Source organism: Trichosurus vulpecula, chromosome 4 (genome assembly GCF_011100635.1).
Source record: "Trichosurus vulpecula isolate mTriVul1 chromosome 4, mTriVul1.pri, whole genome shotgun sequence".
Lineage (NCBI taxonomy): Eukaryota > Metazoa > Chordata > Mammalia > Diprotodontia > Phalangeridae > Trichosurus > Trichosurus vulpecula.
Window position 1 is genome coordinate 84,888,156 of NC_050576.1, and position 9,881 is coordinate 84,898,036.

Sequence of the window (9,881 nt, forward strand, 5' to 3'; positions counted from 1 at the left end):
AATATTTATGTTAATAGATCACCAGAAGAAATTTTGATTTTAGTTTTCTTTAACCAACTTCTACACATATGGGCAAATTCCTCTCTGTTTTCTTACAAGACTTATGTCTAATTTTTTAGATGTGTTTTGTTTTATAATTATTTTTCCTAGATGCGTGTTCTGGACTTCAATTAATTTCAAATTTACTTTAAATTCATTCAATATATTACATTAATTTTAAATTCTGACTGCTTAGGATCGATATTATAGGATTATGTAAAATTGTAAAGTCTGACTGAATTTATGAAACAAAGAGAAACTAAAGAGGTATTGATATATTTTAATCTAATTTACCTATCATTGAGATACATTGTAGCACAAGCAATAAAGAACTGGATTTGAAGACAAGAACTTGCATCAAGGTGTACCTCGGACACACTATGTGATGGTGGACATACCATTAAGCTCAGTTCCCCACTTGGTCAGACTATAAACTACATAGCAAATGACAAGTGCTTTTGTGGACCAATTTCCTCACCTGGGAGCTCCCTATATCACCAACATAATCGTTCCAATGATCCTTTATCTTTTATCTGACATCCAGGAATGTTAATTACTGGAAAGCGGGGTGGGGGGGGTGGGGGGGTGGATAGCAATGTAGACTCCCCTCCTTAATTTTACATATGAAGAAACTGAAGTTAAGTGACTCAACTAAAGCCATGCAGTTTATTAGTAGCAGAGCTAGAATTAGAAATGTCATAGTTTTAAGAGTAAATTATTGCCAAATTTCCATTTAATTTGAAGTCCTGCAGCCCCAAATTACTACTTCAAAGTTTAATATAATCAGTTTTAAGACTAGAAAGTTTCATTTTAATTTTCCCCAGAAAATAAGTTACTGATGATAGAAAAAGACATGAAATGGTTTTCTGAATAGCTTTTTTTAGCTGTCTTAACACGCAACCCTGGAGATTCAGAAGAAGTCCTGAACAAGTAAAGGAAGCAATCTTCCTTATCTGCTATTATGTTTCAAGGGAGAGAAGACTAAGGAGCTTGAGTCACATGCCCTGTGCAAGGCCCCCAGTCACAGCCTAAGCATAATGAAATTATGGAAGAGGGACACAGGGCTCTCTACTGAGGTTTTGGATGGAGTTATATGCCCAGCCTAAGTGAAACAAAGTTGGGTTTCTGTAGTGCAGGGAGATCAGATGAAAAGTGATAGCCCACACTGAGGTAACCTTTAAACAAACTTGATTGCTACTCACAAGAAGAGAACAGCTGCTAGCAGGAACAGGCATCGAGACAAGGCCTTCTGGCATTCATGATCTAACTGAAAGCCCGGAGCCTCTCTGGGCGCAAACTTAGAGTTGTAGACAAAGAACCATCATGATATGTATTGGAGACTTCCGGGTTATCAGTAGACTGAGAGAATTTTCTAAATTTCCTAATAAGGAGTAAGGAATGAAAGATAAGAGCATAGGGAATTTAAACACAATTAGTACCATTGCAGCCAGAAGCTAAAAAAGTTGAGGATGAATATAACATCCAGTCTTTGGGGTTATTAGCCTTGGCAGAGTGAAGGGGGTGGAAGTGAGAGTGGGGGTGGGGGGAAGACATGGGTTTGGGCTATACCAATCAAACTGATTTCACTTACTATCAACACCTCACGTCCAGGCCTCCATTATAAAGATCAAAAACTCTCCAGGTCATCTATAAACCATGACATAGAGGAATTAGTGAGTCACTGCAGTACACAGAGGACAATGTTAGGACTATGGCTATGCCTAGCCTGCATGGCATCCAGGTTTAGAAGGCATATAAATTTGAGGCTCCCCAGGAACTTGAACTCTAGTTGCGAGAATAAATCCCAATGCCAGAGTCTGACTGAATCTTGGAAAGCTAGGTGACTTCTTTGACTTTCCCTATGACTTGTTCAACTTCCCCAGTCATATTAGTCCCCACATAGTAAGAAGTGTTTGGTAGTACACAGATCCTTCCCTGTATGGTCAGTAAACATATATACATACACACATATGTATATGTGTGTATACACATGTATGTATATATGGATGTGTATGTGTATATGTAATAGCAGCCCCAATTTACGAAGGTCTTTTTTTCAAAGTTTGCGAAAGGCTTGGTAAATATTATCTCATTTTATCTTCACAAAAACTCTGATAGGTAGGTGTTATTATCACGCCCATTTTACAGATGAGGAAACTGTGGCCAGGAGAAGTTAAGTGATTGGACCAGGATCATATAGCTGCTAAGTGCCTACCCTACTACATTCCATACAAGGCAGGAGTCTTTGAGGAATAGTGTATGGCTTTGTTTATTTTGTTTTGTTTTGGGGGAAGGGAGGCGCATTTTCTTTTTTGCCACCAACTAATTGGGGGTAAGTGATGCTATCACAGAGATAAAACATCCCATTGGGTGCTTGACAGGTTCCAGAGACTATATTAAAGGTGATATTAGAGGAGAGTCATATGCTGTCAAGGGAGTACCCTTCCCATTCATATAGTCTGGGATGACACAGTTGCAGAGTTGGGAACACTTGGTGCTGTAGCCACAATAACAGCACTTAAGTCCTAACCTTAGAATCCCCACACACACATCCAAGAGGGAGGCATGATGGGAGAGAAGGATCCATATTTGCCTGCAGCAGTATCTATTATTTTGGTTATGATATTTATACACTAGATTTTGGGAAAAAAATATTTTATTGCCTTGAAAGATTTACTAACAATACCCAAAACTCCATTCTCTACCCTGGACTAGAAATTTAACAGCCTACTGGAATGCATGCCCCCCATCTTACCCACCCTCCCTGACCCAGTCTACATTGCAAACTGTACTGATTTACAGGGGTGGTATGGGTTGGGTTTTTGGTTTTCAATTGACTTAAAGGAGAAACCTCAGATCTTCCCTCCAAGTTCTCCTAGAGCTAGTGACAGATCCATGTGCTGTTGACTTTAGTTACTGCTGGTATCACTAGCTAATTGCAGGAAGGAGTTCAGGTTTGTAAGGTTTTTAATTGGGCCAAGGGCCAGCAGTTGGGGCAGGGGAAGAGGCCAGAGAAACTGGGATCTGAGGGTATAGGTGAAGATTCAAGATGTTGCCTTAAATTGGAGGGACCTTTAGGAGACTGGCAGTCTGAAGGAAAGGAGCCTTTCTACTTTTACTGCTGTTCTGATTCTGAAGGGTTTACTCAAGGTTTTTGTTTGGATTTACTTGAGTTCTCTTCATTTTGCAAATTGGGGAGGTGACTATAGTCTATGCACAAAGCCATTCATCAGGAAAGTCCTCTTCTTCTTCTCTTCTCATCTCATGTTCTCCTGACATCATCTCCAACTATCTCCTCCTTTACTCCAGTCTCCATTGAAGTGGTGGCCTTTCTCCTTTCCAAGGCTAGCAGGTACCCTTGAGATCAAATAAGATGAAATTTGTAGAGCACTTAGCATAGGGCCTGGCATATAGTGGGTACGTATAATTTCTTATTCTCTTTCCCTTCCCTCGGCAGATTGCCCTCATTATCATCCTTCGTCTCTTTTATTTGATCTTTCCATATCTACTTCTTTCCTTACCTGTTGCCTATGAACCTGTCCGTGTTTCCCTTTTCTAAAACTAATAGCTAAACTTCAAAAGAAACACCTTTACTTCCTCTCACTTTTGTCTAAGTCCCCATAAAATTTGGCATCCAATGTCATCACACAACTGAAACTGCTGCCTCCAAACATACTAATGATTTTTTAACTGGCAAGTCTGATGGTTGTTTCTCAATCTTCATCCTTCTTGACCACTCTGCAACATTTGACATTGTCGACCATGTTTTTTTTCCCAGGATATTCTTTGCCCTCTTCATTTTTATGATAACATTTTATCTTAGTTCTCTTCCTACCTTTCTGACTGCTCATTACTCTACTTTACTGATTCTTCATCCATGCCATGCCCACTTACTATGGATATAGCCCAAAGCTCTGAACTGGCTACCTTCACTTGGAATATCAGCTCCCCTGAGGTCAATTATTAACTCCATAAAGATGACTCCCGGAACTATATATCTAATGCTAGTCTCTCTTCTGAACCCCTGGACCTCATTACCTACTCACAATTACATATTTCAAACTAAATTTCTGGCAGATATCTTGACTCATTATGTTGAAAATAGAACTGTTTCCTCCCTTGAACCTGTCCTTCTTTAAGGCTGTCTAGGATGTCATCATCACTTTACTTATCCAGGTTCAAAACCTTGAAGTTAACCTTAATTCTTCACTTTTAATCACCTGATGTATCCATTTAATATTTATGTCTTGTCATTTCTATCTCCGTAATATCTTGTCTTCATCCACCATCTGACTTCAGGCCACCACTGCCACAGTAATGAGCATAGCAGGTAATATTCAATATTATAGCTATTTGTGGTATTATCTTATGCCCTTGCTAGAATTTAAGTTCAATAGAAAGGGGAAGGGGGCAAGCATGTGCCAGGCATTGTGCAACATGCTTTAGAGATTCTCATATGGTCAGCAAAACAATCCTGTCAGGTAGATACTATTACGATCTACATTTCGTAGCAAGGAAACTGGGACAGAGTAAGGTTAAATAACTTGCCCAGGATAACACAACTGTATGAATCAGGTTTTGAACTCAGGATTTCCTTGATTCCAGGTGTTAGGGCACCTAGATGCCATGGGATATTGTACTATTAGAACTTCCACACTATAGAAAAGGTGACCAGTATGCAATAAGATTTTAAATAATTTCTTATTGAATGAGTAAATTAATGAATAAATAAAAATTAGAGTTGTCTGGAAGTGGAATGTAGGGCCTAAAGAGATACTGAGTTCACTATCACTGCAGGTGTATAAGAAGAAACTACAGGACTCAACAGAATTTTGGATAAGTTATTCAGTTTTTACTTATGGTTGGCCAAGATGAATCATAAGTTCCTTTCATCTCAGAGAGTCTATATTTCTGTATCTATTTGTGGCTTTTCACAAATATTAAGAAAAACTATTATAAATGATTCAAGTACATCAACCATTGAATGGAATGATTTGTTACATTATAACTGAATCATATGCTTCATGGAAAACTCCTCTTGCAAGAAATTGATCCTTGGAATGCTTTTTCATCATTGAGCCTCTGAAGTTTATTTGTACAATAAGAGTTTAGTGGTTATAATTATCTTTTAAAAGAATAGGACATTAAAAATTTCACTGCATTGGTTTATTTAATATAATGCATTGTTTTCACAAGCCATTTTTGTTTAGGTTTAATTCATGTAGAAATGATGGATTAAAACATATATGTATGTTTAGTACTTACATGGTCATTTTGAATAGAATTCACAAATAGAACAGTGAAATGGCTTGAAATTGAATTCCCCATCTAAAGTATCATTGCCTTACTCTAATAATCTTCATTATGGCATTACAGAATTTAGAGCTATAAGTATTCTTTGAGATGATTTGATCCAACTTCCTCTTTTTCCAGATTAGAAAATTAATTCCAGATATATGAAGTGACTTCCCAAGGTCATACAGGAAGTACTTAGCCAAAACTTGGTTTGGACCCAGATACTTTGGGCACACATTCAGCACCCTTTACCCAAGACTATGTTTCTAAATGCAATGCTTAAACATGATTTTTTTCAACATTCAATTCACACTTGTACTTAGACTTTTGCTAAACTCAAGGGAGTTTCCACAATTTTATGTTAAAGTGAGAGTAGTGATCTGTGGCTTTAAAAAAGCTTTTTCACATTAATATTTAAAGAGAGAAGATAAAAAGAAAGGCAGATGGACTAGATAGTGGTGCTATTGATGACTATTTAATCTTCAAATGTCTTAGTTTAATATTAATGAAAAGATTTCTTTTATTCTTTTCTTTAAGGGAAAGAAACATGATTTCTCCCTTGCTTCTTTTCTTTAATAAGCTATCAGCATTCCACAGCAATTGATAGTACTTTGGAGGTTCACTGTCCTTGTTAAGTAGTTCTGTAGGAACTCAATGGTAACTTTAATTTTCAAGACTTCAAACAATTCTCTCAATCGACTGTGGGTAAGTGGAAAAAGACTTGAGTAGAACAAAGCAGAACAACTCATAAGAGATATTTTTCAATTGTAAAATTCAGTTCAATTGTGGTTTAAAAGTTCATTAAAATAGTAACAGCTATTCCTTACCCCAATTCCTCATATTAACAGTGTTGCCACCAGCCAGGGTTTAACTGGCTCGACAGGTATTTTGTCATAGAAGCCAGTTGCTTTTTCACTGTTTTACAGTGCCATGGGTGGCATGCTGTATCAGAAAGACTTGGCCTAGTTCAAATAGTAACTTTCCTACTATTTAACATTTATACCATGGATGGGCAATCCATTCAACTTTCTTAAGCCTTAGTTTCCTCATCTGCAAAATGGGGATAATAACACTCATTGTACCTGAGAGTTACATTATGAAATTCGAATGTATCAGAATTTTAATATAAGCAAATAAAAATTAAATTAATGCTATCTATTGTTTTGTGTTGTTTTATTTAGAAGTTTTGGCAATCCTACATACTGAAAGATTTGTTCTATACAGTAACTATTTTGTTGTTGTTGTTTTTTTTAAATCATCTTTACCTCTATAGATCAAATATTCGTCCAATATCTTTTGTAGTGGTTCTATTTGACTTCTTCCCCCCAACAACAACAAAAACCTAAAACTACAAAAATACAAAATAATCTTTTTGGTCGGAATATGATAAGTATATGGCATTTGGATTACAAATCTTTTACCATTTGTCCATGCAACTCAGAACAAGTCACTTTACTTTTCTAAGTCTCAGTTTGTTCATCAGCAAAGTGGACATTATGTTCCTTGCATTGCTTACATTTATATAGTGCTTATTATGTACTAGGCATTGTGCTAAGCATTTTACAATTATTATTTCATTTGATTCTCACAACAACCTTGGGAGGTAGGTGGTATTATTATTTCTAGTTTACAGATGAGGGAACTAAAGCACAAGTGACTTGCCCAGGGTCACAAAGTTAGTGTCTAATGTTGGATGTGAACTGAGGTGTATCCTGACTCCTGTCCCAGTACTCTAACCCACTGCTCCACCTAGCTGCCTCTAATACATATCAATCAAAATGCATTTTATAGAATCTTAGTTGTAAATGAACTTATAGACTCTGTACAGACTCTTAAAGACTCTCATTTTGCAGATGAGCAAACAGAGGCGCAAAAAGATTAAATAAATTGCTCTGACTACAGAACTAGTTCCTTTTCCCAAAAATAGTAGAGGGATGTTAAGAATGTGAAAGGGACAAGATTTAGCAATTGACCAAATATGGGGAATAAGAAAGATTTTAAGGGCAAAATTTACTTGTAGGTTATGAATCTGTGTGATTGGAAGAATGGTGGCACCTGTAACAGAAATATTAATGCTGGAAAGGGGATGTTCAGTCATTTATCAGGCATGTCCAACTTTATGACACCATTTGGGGAAAGGGGATAGGTTTAGCCAAAAGATTGTGAGATCTCTTCTGGACATGTTGCATTTAAAATGACTATAGGATGCCCAGGAGAAGTCAAGTGGGCAGTTGCACACATGGGATTGAAATCTCAAAGAAGAGATGAGGGTTGAATATGTAGATATGGGTGACATCTGTATAGAGATGACATATGAATTCATGGAGCTAATGAAATATCTCAGAAAGAATAAACAGAGAAAAGGTGAGGGCCCAGGACAAAGCCCTAGGGGACACTCTAGGCAAAGGGGATTAGCTATGATGCTGACTTTTTAATGGATGCTGAGAGGCAGGAAGATAATCTATTAACGAATCTGATGAAAGTAAAGAAAATAGAAGAGATATTGCAGATTTTGAATCAATAAGATAGTGATTGAACTGTGGGAGGAAGGAAGTAGAGTCAAAAATATTAACAAGGTTTTGGAAAATAGTGATACCATCAGAAAAATGATGGAGGAGCAGCAGTTTGGGTAGAAAAGCAAAAAGTATTATGTATTTAGGGATGGAGGGGACCTCAAAGTAACCTGTCCTAATCACCTTATTTTACCAGTGAATAATCTAAGGCCCAGAAAGAGTCCATTTTTTACCCATTTTCAAATAGGAAAACTGGAATTTCAACCCTGGGCCTCCAAATTCAGATCCAATGATATATCTCATACATCTTTATAAATGTGCTAAGAGAAAGGATTGTCACAACAGGTGATCCCCACTTATACTCTCCAATAACTGAAAACTAAGAGACTATTGCTATGATCAAGCCTAAAATTTTATCCATTTTCTTTGTTTCAGTAATATTAAGGTGACAAGAAAGTCTCCAGCTAAGCCCTGGGCAAGTAGAGAATCCTGTAATTAATTAATACATTAATTAATTCACTTTTTCATTCATTTATGCAGATATTTATTTCCTATTGTAGCCTATTTATTTCCTATTATAGCCTATGGATAACATAAGAGTAAATTAATAAAACATGCATTCTCCCTCAAGATTATAATCTTCTAAAGTAATATAGACATTTATATATTCAATTAGGATCATAGGTTTAGAAGTTCACCAGGCTTACAGATCATGTTGAATCAGTTTCTCTTTTAGTGTAAGGTTTTTGCCCTCATTCTTAGAATACCCTAGTTTTACATAGGCTTATTAAAATCATCTTACTCAGAGCTGGGAGGGACCCAGGAGATAATGCAATCCATTATTCCAAAAAAAAAAATACCAAACTTCAGAGAGTCCAGTGCCTAAAGTCATACAAGTAGAAAGCACTCAAGCTGTCCTCAGTTTATCTTTCATAAATTATTACCATTCTACTTCAATCTAGATCATTCATTTGCTCAATAATAGAAGAAGTAGTGTAATACAATAAAAGAAATCATTAGGTATGTAATCATACCCACTTTTTAGCACAATGCCTGGCACATAGTAAGCACTAAATAAATGCTTGTTAATTTGAAAAAAAGCAACTTATTCCACTCTTTGGTCCTCAATTTTCCTCATCTTTATGTGAGGGGTTTGGACTAAATGATTTCTAAGTCTTCTACTCAGCTTAGGACAAAAGAGCTGGCAACTAAAATAATAGTTGAAGCTAGGATAATTGATGAGATTGGCAAGGGAGACATTTAATTTAAAAGCATTTATTAAGTGTCTATTATGTGCCATGAATTGTGCTCAGAGCTAGGGGTTCAAACAGAAACGAAACTATTCTTACCCTCAAAGAATTTGTATTTTACTGGAAAGGAAAAAAAGGAAGACAAAAATGAAAATGGTGACAATATAATGAGAATATACCATTTAGCACTATGATTTTGAAATTCATAGGCCTGAACAAAGTCCCTAAAATTGACCATAACTTTTCCTCTTATTAAAAGTTTTAGTTTTTAATATGACTATGTTAGTGGCAAATATACCACTTAAAGCATTAAAAAGTAAAGATTCCTCATTTTAGGCTATTTTCTATTTATAACCAATTCTGTTTGTTCCACACTTTTGATTACTCAGCCAAGAGGTAATGGTTATATAATTTAGGTGTGGATGTTTCTTCACAGTTTTTCACTTAGGTGTCAACAGATTCCTTTTTCATAACAGTTTAGGTAGCTACTAAATGTCTTCTAGTTGTACTGTGCTCATTTTATGCTCTCAGGTATTATTTATGATCTTGTTGAATACCACAAATTAACAATTATAAAATCATTGTTCACTTTATGTTTCAATTCTTTTCATACTCATAATTGTACTATCTTTTTACAAGATCTTGCACTGCATTTCTAAATGTTAGAGGCCCTATTGCCATTGTACATTTATAATCCTTCATCCTTAAGCAACATTCTTCATCTACTTCCACAAACTTATTGTATGTAGCAACCCCTAGGACCTCAAAATGTGAACATTTCATT